This window comes from Hypanus sabinus, chromosome 8 (genome assembly GCF_030144855.1).
Source record: "Hypanus sabinus isolate sHypSab1 chromosome 8, sHypSab1.hap1, whole genome shotgun sequence".
Taxonomy (NCBI): Eukaryota; Metazoa; Chordata; class Chondrichthyes; order Myliobatiformes; family Dasyatidae; genus Hypanus; species Hypanus sabinus.
The window spans coordinates 140,013,257-140,034,119 of NC_082713.1; the positions used below are offsets into that span (position 1 = coordinate 140,013,257).

The window sequence follows — 20,863 nt, forward strand, 5'->3', positions numbered from 1 at the left end:
ACATCAGGTTCTTCATGTTTTCTGTAGTATGCTTGGAAAAGTTATTGTACATTTAGTATAATACTTGTTGTATTCTGCTCTGATCTCCATTTCCTTTGCTAGCCATCCTTCTACTTTGTCTGACTCTGAAATATACTAGTGCTGAAAAAGAACATTTTTCTAATGTATACTTTAAATACTCAAAACTAATTTCATAGTTCTACCAATAAACAGAATGTGATCATCTTCATTGTATTCATACAAGCTAAATTTAAACCAGATCCTGTAGAATGCTTTATTCGATGCAGTGATGCAAGTGATGATTGATAGTGAATCACAATGCAGAAAGTCAAACAAATCCAGGCTAATAACCATAAGTGAAGATTAGTTAAATTAGTTTAATTCAGCACAGTCCAGGCCTGGCAAACATATTCTGGATTACTCAAAAAGTTCTGCTGACTAAATGCACAGTGAAAAACCTTCTAATTTGTGAAAGATTACTTCCATTTTAAATTACAGTGCCAAATATGAGCGTAAGTTAAAATTAAATAAATCATTGTTTGACTGAAAGAGTAATCTATGATGGCCACAACATCTTTATTACACATCTTTGAAATGAATTGCCATGTAATGACTTTTCAAACAATAATCATTAAAATTTAGAGAGTCCTCAAATCTTCTAGCTCAATTTCAATATTAACATATACTGCACAAGATGCAACAAAGCAGTTTGTAAATATAAACCATTTTATGTAAATACTATGTTTGTGTGGTAAATTGCAAGATGTATGACATGCTTGGTAAATTTTTTGTTTGTGTTCTGGAGGCTTTTGAGGTGATATTTTTCCACAAAATAAGAATTAACTTAAAATTTCTGATTGAAAACAAGTTCACAAATGAAAGAAAAAATAAGACGTGGTAGCTATAGAATTAATCCATTTTTAACATCAGTTTATGCCATAAGTAGTAATATTAATATCTCATACCAAATGGCATGGAGAGTCACTTGACCAGTTGGTCCAGTACTCTTTCTTTTTCTAAGCAGAGATGAAAAACAGAGTTACACTAGAGAAACTTTTGCAATAGAGCATTGAGAGAATTGTCAGCAACAAGTCTAGAGTGCAGAAATTATCAAAAAGTGATGCTGTTTATCTGAAATACATGGAAATTGTTTATTATAATGTTATGATAATGAGCTCTTTGATCTGAGTAAATTGTGACTGCTATTATGTACATTTATCTTACATTGATCTGAGCAGCTTGTGAGTTTGTGCCAGGTCACAATACAGGTTTTTGCTTAGTTTGCCTTCAGAGATATTGAAGAAGCACTTGTATGAAGGACACAAAATTAAATTTGTTAAGCAAATTCCATTGCTAACACTCCAAAATTATATGTAATTCGACAAAGACTTCTAGGCCAATTCTGATAAAAGTTAAAGACTCAGATATAAGATAAGCAGAATTAACTTGAGAAGATTTTTTGACAAACATGGTTAAAAAGAGTATTTTTAAACATGGTTAAAAAGACCAAAGGGGAAAAAGTATTATACAAAGGGTTATAAAAAGAGGAAATCCTCTGGAGGTCCAAATAGATGCATCTGAGAGATGCATCATTACATATACAGTTACTGAGCAATTCGGATCCATTACTTTTAGTTTGAACCGAACACAAGCAAAGGGAAAACTAGGATCTGCAACATAAGAAATGCCACTACTTAAAAGATTTGTATATATGGATATTCCCTAGTATTGTTCAAAAATGCAGTGGAACACTAGCCTGTGAGAAAGCTACTCTTTTATGGAATATTCGTAGTGAATGAGATAATGTTATTTTGGAGAGATGAGTTGAAAATACCGAAGTCTAAGATAGTGAGTTATGCTGATAGAAATGAATAGTTAAAGCGGAAACCAGTGCCATATAAATTTCATGGGTACTGACAAACACTTGGCTGGATCAGGTCTGTAGGTGCTGTGTTAAGAATGCAATGGAACAGGGAGAACTTGGGATGCAGTAGAGTGAGCACTGGGTGTAATGGGCTGCACAATGCTTAATAGAGGTACACAGCATAAAATTAGTGAATAACTTGTGAGGTGCTGGCAGACAGATGAGAAAATAAGTGAGCACTATGAATGGAACTGGGGAAGTAGCCATCTAGTATTAACAAAATTGGAAACAGAGAGAAAATGCACTTATGAACTGGCTACAGATATTTTGTTCAAAATATTTGGTTTATACTGGAGAAACTTAAATAGCTACTATCATCCTGATGACTTGAAAATCTATCAAACTAATATATAACACAGCTGATGGTAATAAAAGCTTTCTGACAGTTTGCAATATTCAATGTATGTGGTTTTTCTACTGTTACATCCTTCAGGTACCAATTTTATGTGGCACAATTTAGGCAATGAAATACAAACAGGAGTCTAACTAGAGCATGTAAATTGGGGTGCTATGACATCATTGATATGGTTTCAGCTGAATACTGCACCCATCCACCATTCAGTTTAGATGCAGCTCAAAGCATGCAAATAATGCTTTTGATCAGTCTTCACTATGCTTCCTCAAATGACCAACCCTTCATTTTTAATCTGTGTTTTGTGAATTGCTCACTAGGTTTCTCAGCTTCCCGTGACAATGATCTGCTTTTCAGTACCGGAAGTATGCAAACATTTTCCCTGTAGTCCCAACAAGGCCAAATTTCATACAAAGTCAATTACGATGTCATTCTAATCACTACAGATGAATTATGATGAAAAATGTTCCCCCAATCTAGTCAAATTTGTATTCCTCTAAATCAAAAACTTAGGTTGATACAACATAAATGGACGATTTACAATAGAAGAGAGAAATTGAAAGCTAACAAGTTATGTTCCAGATCTAAATATTGACATAATTTTGAGCTTTTGAGGGAAATTGTACAGTTCATGAAAATTTAGGTGAATATTATGAGAATGGATTTTTAGTGCCTTTTTTAAAAAAGCCACAAAACATTGATTGGGCAAAAACTGAGCACATAAAGTAAATGTTAGGCCAAGGTTCTGCTTTAAAAACAGTTTTCAGCAGGACATCAAAGAAGAAGAGTAAGTTGATAAAAGAGAGAAAATACAATATGTAAATAAGAAGGGTGCAGGATTCTCCGGGTAAAAGCACAAGCACCAATGACTTATGCACACACCAGAATTTTTTAAATGGTGAGTTCTCTGGGGTTGTTGGCTAGAGGAGATTAAAGACACAAAAAGTGCCAGAGCCATGAAGAGCATAAAAACAAGGGAATGGGAACTAATGCAAAAATTTTAAGAGTGGTGGTTCAGTCAGACTTGCTGACATGCAGCAGGTCTGCAAAGTTTTGGAGGAGTTGAGGATTTTTATTGCAGGTGAAAGTTGGGAGACTTGCATAGAGAGCACAATAGTCAAGAATCAAGTTGACAATGATAAAAATGACAGATTCCGTATAAAATGGATGCGGCAAAAGTATGACATTGCTGATTCTTTTGATGGAAAGAACTTGAGATTGGGGGCAATGGCTTTCATCAATGTTTTTTTACCTGAAGGAAAATGGAGCTCATCTACATCTAGCCATCAGACAAGCAGGGGTTAGCACTGATAACCAAGTGTGGGAACAACATCAGTAGCTATGTAGCAATGTCGAGGAAAGATCAAATTATATGGAGGAAAAAGAAAAGGCATCAATAAGAATTTCAGCCAATTTGGAGCACAGATGTAAAGTTGAACATTTGCAGGTTAATAGTAAATTGGGTCAGCAGCTTTGATGAGATTAACACAAAGAAACCATGAGGGTGAGAAACTGGCACTATTAATCTTGAGACATGAATAATGTTCATTCTCATTGTGGCATTCTGAGAATGTAAATTGTGATTCAGTAAGTGTCTAGAAATAAATATACCAACAAATTACATTAAGAGGAAGCTGTCAATTATCATAAAAATCAACAACTCTTTTTTGTAGAGGTACAGTCAGGCTATTGAAATATATTTCTTTTGTTGAATATGCTGTAAAAATGTGTTACAGTTCTGAAAATGGTAAAGTATTTCAAAAGATAAAAAAATTAATTTGATCAGCCTTTAAAATTTGTGATATGGCAGAATAACTGAAAGTTCAGAAAATAAATAACAATTATGAGCTTCTGGAAAAATAGTGATGTCTTTTGTTTCATTCATTAAAGCACGAACAAACATAATGGTAACCCAAATTCAATAATGGGATTTGAAAGAAGGAATAGTTCGCTATAACAAAATCTCCAACAATATACTGTATATTTATGTTTTGTGGATGCTTTCAATCCATTCAACCAAATTTAATTTGAACTACAACCCAAGACGTTTTTAAACAGAATTCTGATAAGTAAATCCCTATAATTACCACTTCCAAGCCAATATACAACAAGTGACAATAGTGAGACTGCAAATAAACAGAATTGCTTGGATTTTAACAAACATTAGGCCTCCAATTAAATTATGCTTACTCTCAGCTAAGCTCAACGGACATTTAGATTTGAATTGGTAGAACAGTTTTAATGGTGTAGCAAATTTTAGTTCTGCTGGAACTCCCAGTAGATGAACAGTTGATCTAAAGGATGGAGACTTAAAAAGTGAAACATGAATCTCTCCGACCCTTTAAAATAGAAGCATTAAAAGTGGCTGCAGTAAAAATTAGAATTCAATTTATTACACTCATTCAAGAGCAACAGTGGAAAAGGGAGTGAACAAACCTTCAAAAGATGGAGAAAAGGTTCAAAAAGGAGAGAGTTATTTTATATAAAGAACAAAGTTCAATTAACAGGGGGAATTGGTTGTCAATTTATATCATCTGACTGCTAATTTCTAAGTTATAATAGTTTTTAAATAAACTTAAAACATTACCAAATTTTAAAAGTTCTTTACAGTTTCTCACTGTACAAAACAGGTTGTACATTGTAACTACATGATCACCAGAATCTTTAGATCTCAATGGAAATCGCAGATGGCACTAAATTTTAATAATTTTCAAAATAATTGTCAAAATATTCCTCCAGTTTTGTTAGCAGCGTACTTTACAATTCATCTTTAATGTCACTGTAGCTATATTAGGTTCGTATACGAATCAAAATTTAAATGATTATAACCATGCTCATCTCAATATTGCTAAAAGGAAACGAATGATTTCAATTTATACAAATAAATATGGTATAAACAGGTTAATATTTCGGATAACTTTTTAAAAAGTAATTTTAAAAGATAAAGCTATGTACTTATTTTGTTGACTAAAAAAATGTGACGATTGATTCTGTGGGGAAAAAAATAATCCTTGTAAGATACTACGTTCCGTTCTCAAACCACACTTGGATTTCATCACCTTACCGTTTGTAGAAATGAACAATGCAAAATCGAGATTTGATTCTAAAGCAAGTCCACGCACTCCCTCGGTGCTGTACCATTAGATGACTGTTTATGTTTTGCTTGGGTCACAAATAAAAGGAAAATGCAGACGCACAGCTGACAGCTTCTTGCCACTTCATACTGCGGTTCATCTCCGCTTCCGTCACCGATAGTGTGAATTTAAGATTAATTGTTAAGTATCAACTTTAAATCAAGATTTGCGCCTTCTCTTTCCAATAACTTTTCTTTCTTTCGAGTTCAGATATTTTTCACGCATATACCTATGCTTGTGATGAAAGGAAAGAAAGACAAACACTCCGGAGTTATTTTGATCGATTCATTTTCGTTCTGATTGCTTTAATTATTAACGACATCGGCCCAAAATTCATTTATTAAAATATTGTAGGCGATTGCGGAAGATAAAAGTCGCTGAAAGGTTCTTCAGTATAAAGAATCATTCTTTTCTGTAAGAGTGTTGCAGTATCTGGTATTGAGATCGAAAACCTGCGAGTTTCACTTGGGTTGGTGTGGCAGAATCTACCGGCGATACACTTGAACTTTTAAAAAAAAACTTAACTGTTGAAAATGGCGGCGGGAAGGGGAGTGAGGAACAATGGAAAAAGTTTTGAAAAGTCTTGTACGTTCGGCCACAAAAAAGACTATTTAATTCTAAATGGAAAATGAAAAAATGTCCGAAAATCGCCACATTAAGGACAGTTTTCTTCAGAGGTACATGTTACGCAAAAGTAAGTTGCTCTCAATTCGTTTGTTAAATTTAATTCATTGTTAAGGGCTTTCCTTCTTATCGGCAGAATCTGACGCCCTTCAATTTCACTTTTATTATGATCCGCGATCAAAATGGCGCGCGAGGAATTATGTGCATAAGATATAAAACTTCCGAAAAAAACTGAATGGCTTGTTTCTCTTTATTAAATTCTCTCGCCGCAGTAATAAATTTCTCAAGCTTCCTCAAGAATAATCTTGTCATTATCACTTTAAGTTTATTTCTCTCCCTTCATGGGAAATATAAACGACGGCAATAGGTTATGCTAATTTATTTAAATATAACGCCAAACTTGAACTTGACTTTCTTGTAACTATGCGGACTTGGTTTGCACTAGGAAGGGGGAAAGGTGAAAGTCGGGAATTAAGCAACAACTCGGGCCGAAACCCTAAAATAAAAGCTTGCTGCTTGTTTGGAGCTGGAGCTAGGATTCCCACAGAAGTTGGGGGTGGGGGGGAGACGGCCGCGATTCTTCCAGAACGGCTGGGTGGCCGTGACGCCATTTTGTGCCGCTTCTTTCCACCCTTCTCATTCACCTGGGAACAGGAAGCGGAAGGGGGCGGATTATCTCACGCGCGCCGCCCTCAGCAGCCAATAGAAACGGCAACGTGAGAGAGAGCGCGCGGGGGGGGGGTGCCAGCAAACCAGAGCGTGCGTGTTGGGCACGAGGTCGGTGTTTGTAGGGATGTGCGCGCGCTGGGGAGGGCGTTATGTCTTGCCCTCAGATTCACTGTCGCCTGGTATCAAACTGACGCTAGGTTTCTGAACCAGAGATGCACATTAGGCAATGTCATTTTTTAAAGTAAATAAATTACATTCCTTTAAAAGAAATAAATAGCTAGAATCGGGAAAGCAAGCTATGAAATTAGCAGACTCTCATAAAAAGTGCCATCTTGTATATTAGTGTCTTCATTTAATGAAATCTGCCATCTTAGCGTTTGTTATGAATCCGGATCCACCACTATAGTTGACTCTTAACTAACACTTAATTTCTGGGGATAGACAATAATTGCCAAGACTGCCAGCAATGTCCGCATCTCAGGAACAAGCAAAAATAAATCATCAGCTCCGGTGCACAATTTGCTAAGCATTCAAAACAAACTTTACCTCAATAGATGCTTTAAAAGATCTGCAAATTTTGTTAACACAAACTGCTATTAGGGAAAGAAAATATGCTGGCAATTTCCCCTGCTAAACAATGCTGATGACTCTTGTGGCATTATATACAGCTCTGAACATACGGAAGATAATTTAACTTGTGCTTTCAAGTGCGCTACTGCAAAACAGAATTTTAAAAGCAGTTTGGAAATTAAAATGACATTAAAAATGAATAGGGAAATGTTTCTTTGAAGTCATTGTTGTGAAGGTGGAATTACAACACAGATTAAAATAATGGGGATCTAGGAGTAATATTAAAACTTATGTTACAATAGCATTTACAAGCTATATAGCAAGTATAATGAGCATAGGTATACATTTCAACAGGCAAATCTCCAGAAGGAAATATTCAAGGACTATTTTCTGGTTGAACTATTTTGTGTATAAATTATACAACCTTGAGATTTATCTGCTCACAAGCAGCCACAAAACAAGAAACCTTATAGAACCCAATTTAAAAAAAATACCAACACCCATTGTGCAGAGAGAGAGAAAAAAACAAATCATACAAACATTAAAAGCAAACAACAGCACTCAGAACAAAATTGAGTCCATAGACCCGAAGCTCAGAGCAGGCCCATGGTCTCAGTCTCAATTCATCACTCAGTGGGGCAGATCATCGTGAATATTGGTGCAGTCGGAGTAGGGCACAGCCTTAGGGCTGATGAGATCACGGTAAAAGTCGAGGAGCAGAACCAGTCCGGACCATGGCCTAGGTCCTGATGCCCTGCCTTTTCAGTCCATCTGGCCTGGCGTTTAAAGTGTCCAAAAACTGGGCTGTCCCCCATATAACCTGGATTCTGAATTCTACATCTCAGTAAAAATGTTATAGCCTTGCATACACACACGAAATGTCCCCCACACTAAATTTTTATATGGCAGACACCACCTATTTAAACTAGTTATAGACTGCAATTACATTTAGTAGTGCAGTTGGGCCTCAGCCTGCACTTCAAAGGGAGACTGGTGTTCTAATTACAATTTCTGTCAGTGGTAGTGATACCATGATGTCTCTCAGTAGGGAAGTCCAATTGTAGTGTGACAAAATCACAAAGACAATATATTATAATAAATGAAAATTCCTTTTAGAGATCAAGGTGGCAAGAGGTGTGAGTAGACATAGAAACCTAACAGAGAATGCTGAAATAATCAGCTAGAAAGGCAGCAATGGGGATCAGAGAGTAAAAATTTCCAGTTTACCATTCCTTAATCATGAGTTCATTGACTTGAAATATGAGCTGCTTCTCTCACTATAGATGCTGCCTGATTTGATGAGTGCCCTCTATATTTTTTGCTTTTATTTCACACTTACAGCATTTGCAGTTTTTTTCCTTTTGAATTATGAAAATTAAATGTATTATACTTTGTTGTATTCAGTATGGTTTCATCAGCCTCCCAACCGCTTTACCACAGCTGGAACATTTCATAATGAAGAAAGTCATGCCCTTCTGATCTGGAAGCATAAGATCTGCAAATCTATTCTGCACATGAGATCCAGTTAGCCAAAATCAGCACGTTTTATGTAGGAAAATCCATTCAACAGTGTAAAACTGTTAAATTCACTTTAATAAGAACAATTTATAGGGAGAACATACTGTCAGCATAAGGGGTAAATAACATGTTTTATGCTTAAACAAGTTTATTTCTGCAGCACTTTTCAAACACAAGGCAGTTCAAAGTGCTTTACATAAAACAAGATATAAAAATCAAACATCAGATTTCAGACTAAAGAGAATAAAATCACAAAAAAATAGATATGATAAATAGAAGTACAGTGCAGGAGATTCTAATTAAAAGCTACAACAAAAATAAAAGGTGTAAGCCTCGATTTAAAAGCACTTAAAGTTGGGGCAGATGTCAGATCCTCTGGAAGGTTATTCCAGATATGTGGAGCATAGGAACTAAAATCTGCTTCACTATATTTAGTTTTGACCCTGGTTGGGTAAATTGGTTATATATCATTTATGTTCATTACAGTGCATGAAACTCCTAGACAATTTAAGTATAGTTTCTCAAAATCTTGGAAGATTACAAGAAAAGATTGTAGACAGTTTGGTGACAAAAAAGACTACAGACAGTCTATCTGCTTTTAGAGGCTTATAAAAGCCTTGATAAAATACGGCATGGTAGCGCAGTGGTTAGCACAATGCTTTACATTACAGGCGACGCGAGTTCAATTCTTGCCACTGCCTTTAAGGAGTCAGTTCATTCTCCAAGTGACAGTGTGGGTTTCCTCTGGGTGCTCCAGTTTGTAGGTTAATTGGTCATTGTAAATTGTCCTGTGATTAGGCTCAGATTAAACCAGAGGATTGCTGGGTGCCATGGCCTCTGGAAATGCCTATTCCATGCAGTATCTCAATGAGGAAATTAGAAAATAATATCATGAGAGATATAGGTTTAAGGTGAGATTGGAAAGATACAAGGGATTATGAGGGACAATATTTTCACGCAGAGGGTATGCACCATTGAAGAAAAGGAAAAATAACACCTTTGAAAAAGAAGGATAAAACCCGGTTACCAAGACCAGTCAATTTAAACCAGGAGGAGGAGAAGCTTTTAGAAACAATAATCTTAGACTCACTTAGCATAGGTCACTTAGCATGGGTTTGTAAAAAGCAAATTGTGTTTCAATTAATCTGGTTAAATGTCTTTTTGTGGTAACAGAAGTTTGATGAAGGAACTGTGACTGATTTCATTTATATGGACTTTGATGTTGCCAAGTAATCGGTTTGTCAGTGGCATTTTAAAGAAGAAATTGGCTTGAGGACAAGAAACATTGATGAGTGAATTATTGTGCATAGTAAAAGAATGTATTGACTGGGCTTTCCATAGGTTACTGATGAGATCATTGGTTTATTGGTTTTCCTAATATCGATGACTTGGATTTGGGTGAGCAGTGTGGGTGTAGGAACAGAGACACATATGCATACATTTTTGCAGAAGATGATTAACAAAGAATCCTGGGCTTTATAAATACAGACAGAGAACTCAAAGCCCTGGACACTATGATGAATGTTTTCAGACACAGTTGGGTCACATTTAGAGTATTTCATTCTGTTCTGATGACAAAAAAAACCTAAAGAATATGGTGAAAGACAGAATGTTATGCTTACAGCAGAGGAAGTTAAGAGGAGATGTAATATAGAAATCCATGTTGAATGGTGAGGCAATTATAAGCTTTCTTAGAGCCACAGGCCTTGGGTAACCGTGGTGAACTACATATACCTGTCTGGACACACCCCCTGCTGACTGCTCCTGTGGCCCCTCCCACAGACCCCGGTATAAAGGCGATTGAGGCCTGAGCCCGGCCTCAGTCTCCAGGATGTAGTATGGTGGTCAACTACTGCTTATTCTTTCTTCCAGTCAATAAAAGCCGATATCTCGCCTTTACGTCTCAGAGTGAGTTATTGATGGTGCATCAGTAACTCAAAGTTATCGTGATCCAGAATGGTAGAACCCTACACAGCTGCACAATAAAATGCCAAAACAAACTCCAGCCATGGAATGAATAAGAACATTTTTGGCAGCCAGTAAAGCCATAGACCTTTTAAAGTTGTATGACAAGCTAAACACTTAAGTTATTTATATTTTTAGTTTTTAAACAAATATTTAAAATCAGTTAACATCTAATCAAGCTCATTTCAACAAAAATGTTGAAAAATCTGTTGATAAATGAATACTTGCCTTTCTCCTATTGACTAATACTAATTGGAATGAATGGGTTTGCTGTTGCTGCCTAACATTCAGTAGGGTGCAGTTGTACATCTGCTGGGAAGTTGCAATAGGTTCAAAAACTGCTGCTGGATTCTGTGATGAATCCTATTTTAGAGAGTAGTAAGAGAAGAAAAAACTCCATCAATTTTAGTAGTTCCATTTTGTTTAAGAGTTCTGAACTTCCTGGCCTTTGCAGGCAAAATGCTGCCAATTTAGTGTGGCATTGATTGCTTTTCACAGCAAATTTCAGCTCAAAGAGGGATTTGGACATTACTTCCCAGTGATGGAAGCTTGAGAATCAGAGGTGATTGGTTAAAAACAGGTAACATCAAAAAAAATTATCTTAAGTAACAAGTAGTTGCCATCCAGAATGCATTGCCACATGTAATGGAGACAGATTCAACAGTTACTTTCAAAAGTAAATTGGATGAATGCTTGGGGGGGGGGAATTAAAGGCAAAAGCAAAAGGGTAGGGATTGGATCTGACTCTACTGTCCCTGCAGAGAGCCAGCACAGTCTGGAAAGCAGCATCCTTCCATCTCTGTTGCTGAGATCCAGTGTTTTCAATTGAATATATCTATACAATGCACATATTTTTATTCATTTACAGGTTAGGGGCATTATTGGCAAGGCCTACATTTATTTCCCAACCCTAAATGATGTTGAAGATGTTGATGAGCTATCTTCTTGAACCACAATTGTCCTTTTGGTGAAGGTACTCCAACAGAGAGTACAGAGAAGATTTACTAGAATGTTACTTGGGTTTCAGCACCTAAATTACAGGGAAAGGTTGAACAAGTTAGGTCTTTATTCTTTGGAGCATAGAAGGTTGAGGGGGGACTTGATAGGGGTATTTAAAATAATGAGGGGGATAGATGGAATTGACGTGGATGGATTTTTTCCATTGAAAGTAGGGGAGAGTCAAACAAGAGGACATGATTTGAGAGTTAGGGGGCAAAAGTTTAAGGGTAACATGAGGGGGAATTTCTTTACTCAGAGAGTGGTAGCTGTGTGGAATGAGCTTCCAGTAGAAGTGGTAGAGGCAGGTTCGGTATTGTCATTTAAAGTAAAATTGGATAGGTATATGGATAGGAAAGGAATGGAGGGTTATGGGCTGAGTGCAGGCCAGTGGGACTAGGTGAGTGTAAGTGTCAGCACGGACTAGAAGGGCCGAGATGGCCTGTTTCCGTGCTGTAATTGTTATATGGTTATATGATGATGGTGAATTTCATCTAAGTAATACCATTAAATGTCAGGATTAGGTATTTATAAAGTCTCTTACCTGGCATATCTGTGGCATCAATATCAAGTGCCATTTTTCAGCTCATGCTTATTGTATGTTATTTGAGGAACAAACACATCTTGATCACAGTGTTATCATGTTCTTGAAATGACACTGTTCCACCAAATATGGCGCTGGACCATAATCTGCATGATGATAGAACAGGTGTCCATTGCCTTCTCAGGTTGCAAAACATTATCATCTCACCCTCTGTCTGGACACCTTGCAAGGTACAGGCTTCTGGTCTCTGTACCAAATGCTACAACTTCAGTTGGCTAGACTTCAATGATGTATCAGAACCAGCAGTTTCTGTTGTGAATCATTCATCTATAATATTGGCTCAATTGTTCTGTCTCCATTAGCACAGCCTGACCCTACTATGGAAAACTTCTATGTTCCTGTTGATGTTCTCACTCTCCAATGGCCCTCAATTTCCACCTTCTGTTTATATTTTCTCTGTCTACCCCTCCCCCATTAGTCAATTGACAGAAAGTTCTCTACAACTTACCAACTCTAGACTCACCGAATCAGAAATATTGCCTTTGTCTGATTGATCACACCCCTGCCCTCTCTATAAATTAAACTAATTAGTTTTCTTTTTTCCCCAGTTCTAAAACCAGAAACGTTAGGCACTGGAAAGATATCAATAAGATTGAAAGAGGGCAGATAAATGTTACAAGAAATTGTTAGGACTTGCGGACCTGATTTACAGGGTAAGTTTGAATAGGTTAGGGTTCTCTGGAGCATGGGGGAATGAGGGGAGATTTGGCAAGGATATACAAAGTATGAGGGATATAAAGAGGGTAAATGCAAGTAGGCTTTTTCCACTGAGATTGGGTGAAACTAGAACTAGAGGCCATGGGTTAAAGGTGAAATGTGAGATGTTTAAGGGGAACATGAGAGGAACTTCTTCACTCTGAGGGTGCTGAGAATTTGGAATGAGCTGCCAGTGGTTGTGGGTTCAATTTCAATGTTTCAGAGAAATTTGGGTAAGTCCATGGGTGGGAAGGGTATGGAGGGCTGTGGACTGGATGCAGGTCATGGGACTAGTCAGAATAATATTTCATTATGGACTAGATGGACTGAAGGGCCTGTTCCCTTGCTGTAGTGTTCCATGAGTCCATGTTCCTTTTTCCAGCTGAGTGTCTCTAGCATTTTCTAGCTTTCCAACATCTGCAGTTTTTTTTTATTTCTATTATTTCCATTCTCCCATTTATTTCCCTGTAGCTTACTTTTTCTCACATTGCTGCCATCCAACTTCATGAGGGATCATTTATGGTCGCCAATTAACATAGCAACCAGCATTTCTTTGGGATGTAGTAAGAAACTGGAGCACCTTGGCAGGAGTAATCAACATGCTCAGAGGAAATACTGCAAACTTAATGCAGACAGAATTTTGGTCAGGATTGAATCCCACCCACTGGAGCCATGAGGCAATGAATTAAAATGAATCTAATTTATGCACACACGATTAAAATGGGGTGCAACAGAATACTTCCTAAATACAGGATTCTCACTTGATTTGTTACTGTTTTAAATTGGAGGATCTGTGGGTTTTAATTAAACAATCTGTTCTGAACTGATCAAAGGCTGATATCTTACTCTCGATTTTCTTGTGGTGAGTGATTCACAGACAAGCTGGGAGTGTTTATTACTCACTGCAAATAAACTGACCTGTGCTTGTTGACAGCACTGTTTACTGCAGACATTGCTAACAGCTGTCTACTAGCTTTTGACCTGTACCTGCAGTTGTGATACAGCAACTACAAAGGTGCTATTTGTAGTTGATAAAACGCATTAGGATTTTAAAACTCACTTTTGCAAAACTGCAACAGATACAAAGCTGAAGGAATGTGAAACCACTTAGAACTATACAGTTTAGAATGGAATATTTAACCCACAGTGCTATTGCTAGCTCCTCAAATGGACCCATACTTCCAGAATATCCCTGATTGACACAATTATGATAGCGTTAAACAGTAATTACATTGCTCATCTAATGATAATGCATTGTGAACATCTGATTAACACTGATGTGTGGCATTTAGGATTGCTTCCCATAAGATTAACATATCACAGAATCTGTTTGGGTTCATAATCTGGAGTACTTGGTGAAAAGTGTCACATTTTAAAGAGCTGATAGGGTTGGTTGTTTGTCAAATCAGATTAATAGTCTATAAAGTTCATTTAAGATGCAATTATTCTAAAAATTCATAAATGAGTAAGACTGCAACTGAAAAATAAACAGAGGTCAGTGGTCATTACCAAGAGAAACTAACTTGAAACATAACATTTTGTAAACCTGGACTAAGCAAATTCAGCACAATTTAAAGGATTTTTTCACCATCTTCCCAATTTTTAATAGCAACAGCTGAAGCCTTGGTTGCCTGTTTCATTTCTCCATTTTGTGTTTGGAATTAATTTTCTTTAAATAATTCAAATTACATATATTAAGAAACAGTTTATTTCTTTTACACATATTTATCTTAAGAAGACTTGCAAAATTGATACATCACAAAGAAATGGCATGTTTTTGCTCTGGAATCATCATTGAATTTGATTCTGTATCATGAGACAAAATTAAAGCTTAGCACAAATATTGGTGTGATTTTTAAAAGTAACATGAGATTGGGACTCAAAAACAACTTCTTCTCTACAGAGAAACAAGGTCTAGATGGGAATTAAATTGTTTGTACCTGTTACAGAACATAGTGAATAAGTAATTAGAATTCCAAGTGATCTGATCACATGTTATTAATGGAAGTTGTAGAATACAATGCCCAATAACAGTATCAAGTTGCTTCAAACACCTATGTTCCTCACTGATGGAAAAATAACTCGATGCACACATGACATCCACTGATACCTAGATAGAAACATGGAAACATAGGAACATGCGAAGGTCATTGTGACTGTCATGACAATTCTGTTCCTAATTTAGATGAAGAATGTTACTCTTTGCCAGCCTGTCTGGCTGTCATTTTTCCACATCTTTTGACATCCTAAATGAACAAACAAACTTTAGTTCTGAAAAATTTTATTGATCTAGCATTCATAAGCCTGAAAGATGGCTGAATTTGAATTTTGGCAGTGAAATAATAGAACTGGTCTCTGGTGTTATTCAAGATAAAGTTTTTAAACATTTGTTTAAACTTGAACATTTTTTTAAACATTCCTTACTCCCAGCTCAGAAACATAAGATATATAGGCGAAGAAAGTTCCAGATGTGGTTTACACTGAGTTAACTGATTCTAGCTTGTGTGGAAGCCTTAATGACCTTGGGCTGAAGGAAAATTTTGACTGTGGCATTCACTCTTTATGGAAATTGCAGCTGTGTATTACAGAGGTTGGATGAGGACAGGAGTTAGTTCAGCTACAAACCCCTCATGGTGGATCATCTGTTAAAAGCCATTCTAGGTTAGTTGAGGTAGCAAAAGGGATCAGGCAGCTATGAAAGTCGATCAAATAAATAATGGAAGGTGACAGCATGAAAATTTTATAAAGAAAATTAAAGTAAAAAAAAGTTTCAAGTTTCTTGAATTATTTCCAAATACAGCTCCTCCCCAGGTTACGTCGTCCGACTTCTGGATGCTCCAGACATAAGAGCAAGCATTTGGGAAACCGTTGGCATGGGTGGGGGTGGATTTCCCAGTTTCTGTGTGGCTGGGCAAAGTGGGAACAGGACCGCCTCCCCACCCCACTTTGAGCTGCAGAAGTCAGTGTGGGGGTAAAGCCAAGTAAGAGCTGGGAGTGTTGAGTGAACTCATTCACTCAGTCAGTGAGTTTGGCCAGTGACTGCTCTTCCTGCACCTGCTTACTCTCCCCATCACAACTGTTCCTGTTCATTTCCAACTTACAAACAGTTGCCAGGAATGGATCCCTGTCAGTGAACAACAATCATTATAAATCCCATTTAATATCAAAGTGGAACTATATTAGGTGCACTCATCAGAAAATATTGTGAAATACACAATATTCATAATGGCTCTGTGCATGGGAAACCATTACTACTCTTCTGGACCCATACATGTAATTGACCAACAAAATTTCATATGCTCATATAATTGTCTAAAATGAGCGGAGAAAATTAAATTATAGTAAAATCGCTGAAATTGCAACTGAACTCAGATATGTTTAAGTTATAATGCAGGTTTGCAAACAGCAAAGATTTTGGCAATAGTGAAATGACAAATTTAACAAAAAACAATTACGCTGTGAATCCTGAATCATTTGAAAAGCATAAACAAGACTATAGATACTGTAAATCTGAAATAAAAAATAGAAAATACTGACAATGTTTGCGGCGGGAGAAACAATGTCAACATTTCAAGTTGATGATCTTTATAATGAAAGATATTGGTTTGGAATAGGTGTTGGGAGGAGAAGTTGCAGAGATGAGAGAGTGCGGGGTCAGAGGAAGGAGGGCAAGGCTGCATGGAAGGGATAGGAAGGAGGTACGGGTGATAGGATACAGAAGAGAGGGTGGAGATAGGTCTGAAGGAAAGGGGAAATAAGGGGCTTATGGAGATAGAGTATTCAGTATCGAGAATGATCTGGGGAAAGTTTGACTATTAGAAGTAGGCAGTGGACAAAATTGGTCCACTCTGTGTCTGACTGAGGACATGCATGTGGTCAGGTGCCTTTTAAGTGTGTACTGATATGTGCAAGTGCCCTTGCTGCAGTCACCCAAGAACCCTTGCCAGTAGGTCAAGCCTTCACTCTGTCAACCCACATTGTAGGCAATGCTCACTGGCTTCTACACGGTGAACAAAATCATGTACAAGCAACTTTCTTTCCTTGATTTAGAAGTTGAAGACCTGAAACTTCAGGGCACTTCTGGTCACCTTCAACAGCAGCATCTTTGCTCTGATATAATATTTGGGGTAACTAAAGATGTTCTGACAGTGACATTACTGCCCTAAGTGAAGTACAATTGGAAGCAGCTCAAAGTGGTTCTTCTAGAAGGGCAGACTGGAAGAGGAATGCTGTCTTCATGAGATGGACTTCACTGTTAAGAACAGGCTGGGCTGACATCTCAGTAATTTTCCTTGTCGAATAAATGAGGGTCTCCGGTTCATTCAGTACAAAAACCTAACCCTGGAACTTTAGCCTTAAGGAGACAATGATCATCTGTACACCTTCAATGCCAGGGTCAGAAATGAAGCAATCCTCTGGAAAGGCATCACTGGCAAGGTGGGAGTATTCTGTTCCATCAGAGAGACAAGTACAAGATCTCATAGCAAGGCCCCTTATCCAAATTAGTGGCCACAAGCAAGTCCACAATATCTTCATCATCACAGGTACTATTGACTTGAATTATCCACTGCCTAAATTATTACGTTATCAGATCATTCTGGCTCCATTGCAACAGGGCCAAAAGAGGTGCTACCACAAGGAAACATTGACAGACAGACAGACATACTTTAATGATCCCGAGAGAAATTGGGTTTCGTTACAGTCACACCAACCAAGAATAGTGTAGAAATATAGCAATATAAAACCATAAATAATTAAATAAGTAAATAATGCCAAGTGTCTCTATGCTGTGTTTTGTGTTAGGAGAGTAGGAACTTGGCCCCGTGAGTCCACTTTGTCCTTCAATAGATCAAGACTGATGTCACTGTAACCCTGACAGTGTGTTCCTCTCTTCTGCTGATAACCCTTCAACACCATTTTCTCTGCATTAAAATTATTCAAAGACTCAATTGCCATCACTCTCTGAGGAACAGCACCAAACAATCAGAACCTTCTAGAAGATAAAAACAAATCAACTCAATTCTCTCTTAAATTGGCTGTCCCTTATTTTTAAACCGTGATTCACTAGTTCTAGATGTTTCCATGAAAGGACATCCTTTGCATATCCACTATTATGATCCTTAAGATCTTGAGCAACAAATGCTGGTGACCTCGTCCATGGCAACAAACCAAGCATTAAAACTCTAATTATACCTAGTTGATTTAGGTTGACAGGCCACAATTCTCATATGCCATTCAACAGTCTCCCAAATCAGCCACTTTATCGCAGCAAGAGAAGCAATCATACAGAGGAAATCATTCAGAAAGTTCTCAAAATCCTTTTTTGGGAAGAAAGCCCAAAAAAGCATATTTGGAATAATATGGAGAACTGCGAGCCCTTTGTCAGGACCATTCATAATCCCAGCGATAACCCAGAAAGAGACACCACCTCCATCACCACCCACCCACCCACCCATGATGACAAGCACTTCCCATGTGGGACAGAGTTACCATATTCCACTTTCACCTCATCATCCACCTCAGAATCAACAAGTCTAAAGTGGAAGTTTGTCATTGTTGACCCTGAGTGACTGCCGAGAAAGAAGAAGGTGGCCACGTTTCTATAACCACTTAAATATGAGGAAATAATTATAATGTAAAGCTTTGGACAATTATTAGCATTTTGCCTGTTTTAGAAATGCATATAACAGGCATCATATTCATGTACAGAATATACGACCAATTGTTGCTAGCCATATTGGTAAAAACTCCAAGGCAAGTACCCTCTACTGTATTAAGTGCCAGTCTGCTTTTCATGGGTGTAAACTTGGTTAGCCCCCCTAGGTGATTTGTCTGCCCTGAATGCAGCTTGTGCTGTTCAGGTTAAACATGTCTTCATGTATCCTAACCAGCAGATCTTAAACAGACTCTGGAGCCTGGCTCCAAAAAGGTTCTTTGTTAAAAAAAATATTACAGGTGATCAGATTTAAACCTCCAGTGCCCTAAGAGAGGGGTACCAGAGCTTATTTGGTATCTACAACGTCTCTTTTCAGTTGTTTCTGCCAATCTGTTATTTGACTCACCTAATCATAAAACTGAAGAACAGTGTCAGATGATTTCTGTGGCATCAGTGGGGCACATTAAGGATGATTCTGAAATTTCTGTGTTCTGATATACAGTCCCAGTACGCCTGGTATTTCTGGTCTTAATTCTGGCTGAGGCAAAGATCCATACTAAATTTTCGAAATCCGTCAGATATTACAGTGATTAGCATGAACATTTCATAATAAGGCATTTTCTGGGGGGAAAGTACACAGAACTTTACTATATAAAAAAGTCATTGGGGGTTAATTAATTTTCCTGGTTGGACTTGAAAAATAAATACTATATTATTTGGGAGGCAACTGTATGGGATTAATATGACTAAAAGTAATGAAATTATCTAAATCACTAGCCAAATTGTCTTGAAATTATGAGTTAATGTAAAATAACAATGTATGATATACATTGTGATTTTAAGGTGTTTTATATGGGAATTACTTGATCAAAATAAGTCTTATATTGTGTTTGATGTTTCTCACCAAGAGAGATGTAAGTGCGAGATTGTGAAGTTTTCGAATGTTCAATTATCAACATGTATGTTACTTTAAAAATCTGTTTTATTTGGTACTTATCCACTTTTTAAAGACTGAAATGAAAATCTTGACAACCTGCAATTTCTGAGAATCGGTTGGATTGAAAATCACATTGGGATTTTGCCTCATCTGTATAGAGGTAAAAATATTCACTCTCTTTTTTTTGGTCCACTGTGTCGTAAAAACAAGAAATCAAGTAAGTAAATTATTTATGAGACCACAAAATGGTTTACACTTCTAAAATGAAGTTCCTGGTTTCTGTTTCTTTTTTTTTCATGGTTTCCAGTTTTTACCGTTAGTTTGTACACCAGAATTTTCCTTGCAGTATTTGACTACATTGTAGCTAATGCAAAGGTAAATCGGAACTTGCTTAGAATTTTTACTGTTGAGAAACTGTTTAGAAAAGAAAGGTTTAAATACTTAAACTTTTTCAATAATATTGAATATTTAATTTATCAATAAAGAAACTGCTAACGAATCAGATTAATTTTTAATTTATGTAACATTAATTATTTTTCACTTTCACTAGAAAATGTAACATTGTTTTGCTGAATTCCATATTTTCATTCAGAAAGTATAACTTTAATTTCTTATAGATTCTCCTGATTTGTTGCAAATTCTTACCATGAAAATATAATAATGATTCTTCCATAAGCACCATGTTTTTTAAGTAACTATGTTTTCATATTCTTAATGAAAGTATAGCATTAATTCACTTATTTTGAACCAAACACATAACAATAATATTTTAAAATTTTGTCAAAATAATCCATTTCATTCTCATTCTGAAAATATAGTACAGCATTTCAGCTTCCATTTTATGCCCCAAAATAGAAAAGTATCTCTATATTCCAAGCTAGAATATACAAAGTTAATCTCATTCAAAAAGATATTAATTACTCCTATCTTTCAAAAACGAATCATTAATTCCACCATCCTCATTCAACATTTTCATTTTCTTTTCTCAGCTAAATGTACAACTTAAATTCCTTTGAATTTTACAGAAAATATGACTTCTTCTCATTCTGTTGCAAAATAACATGATTTTTTTCTATTATCAATTAGAAAATATATCACTTATTCTTATATGAAATATAATTACTATCCAGTCTTCATCCAAAATACAGCATATATTTAACTGTTCCCAATTTAACTATTAATTTCACCAATCTTCCAATTACTCCCAAGTTTAGCGTA

At 36.6% G+C, this 20,863-nt stretch overlaps 1 protein-coding gene across 1 annotated transcript in view; it reads left to right on the forward strand.

The window, feature by feature from the left end:
- Window positions 1-6,087: 6,087 nt before the first annotated feature.
- wnt7bb (wingless-type MMTV integration site family, member 7Bb) overlaps window positions 6,088-20,863 on the forward strand; it is a 166,828-nt gene continuing 152,052 nt past the window's right edge. The window contains exon 1 of the mRNA XM_059978013.1: window positions 6,088-6,104. The gene's annotated coding sequence lies outside the window, so the exon portion shown is untranslated. The remainder of the gene's footprint in view (window positions 6,105-20,863) is intronic.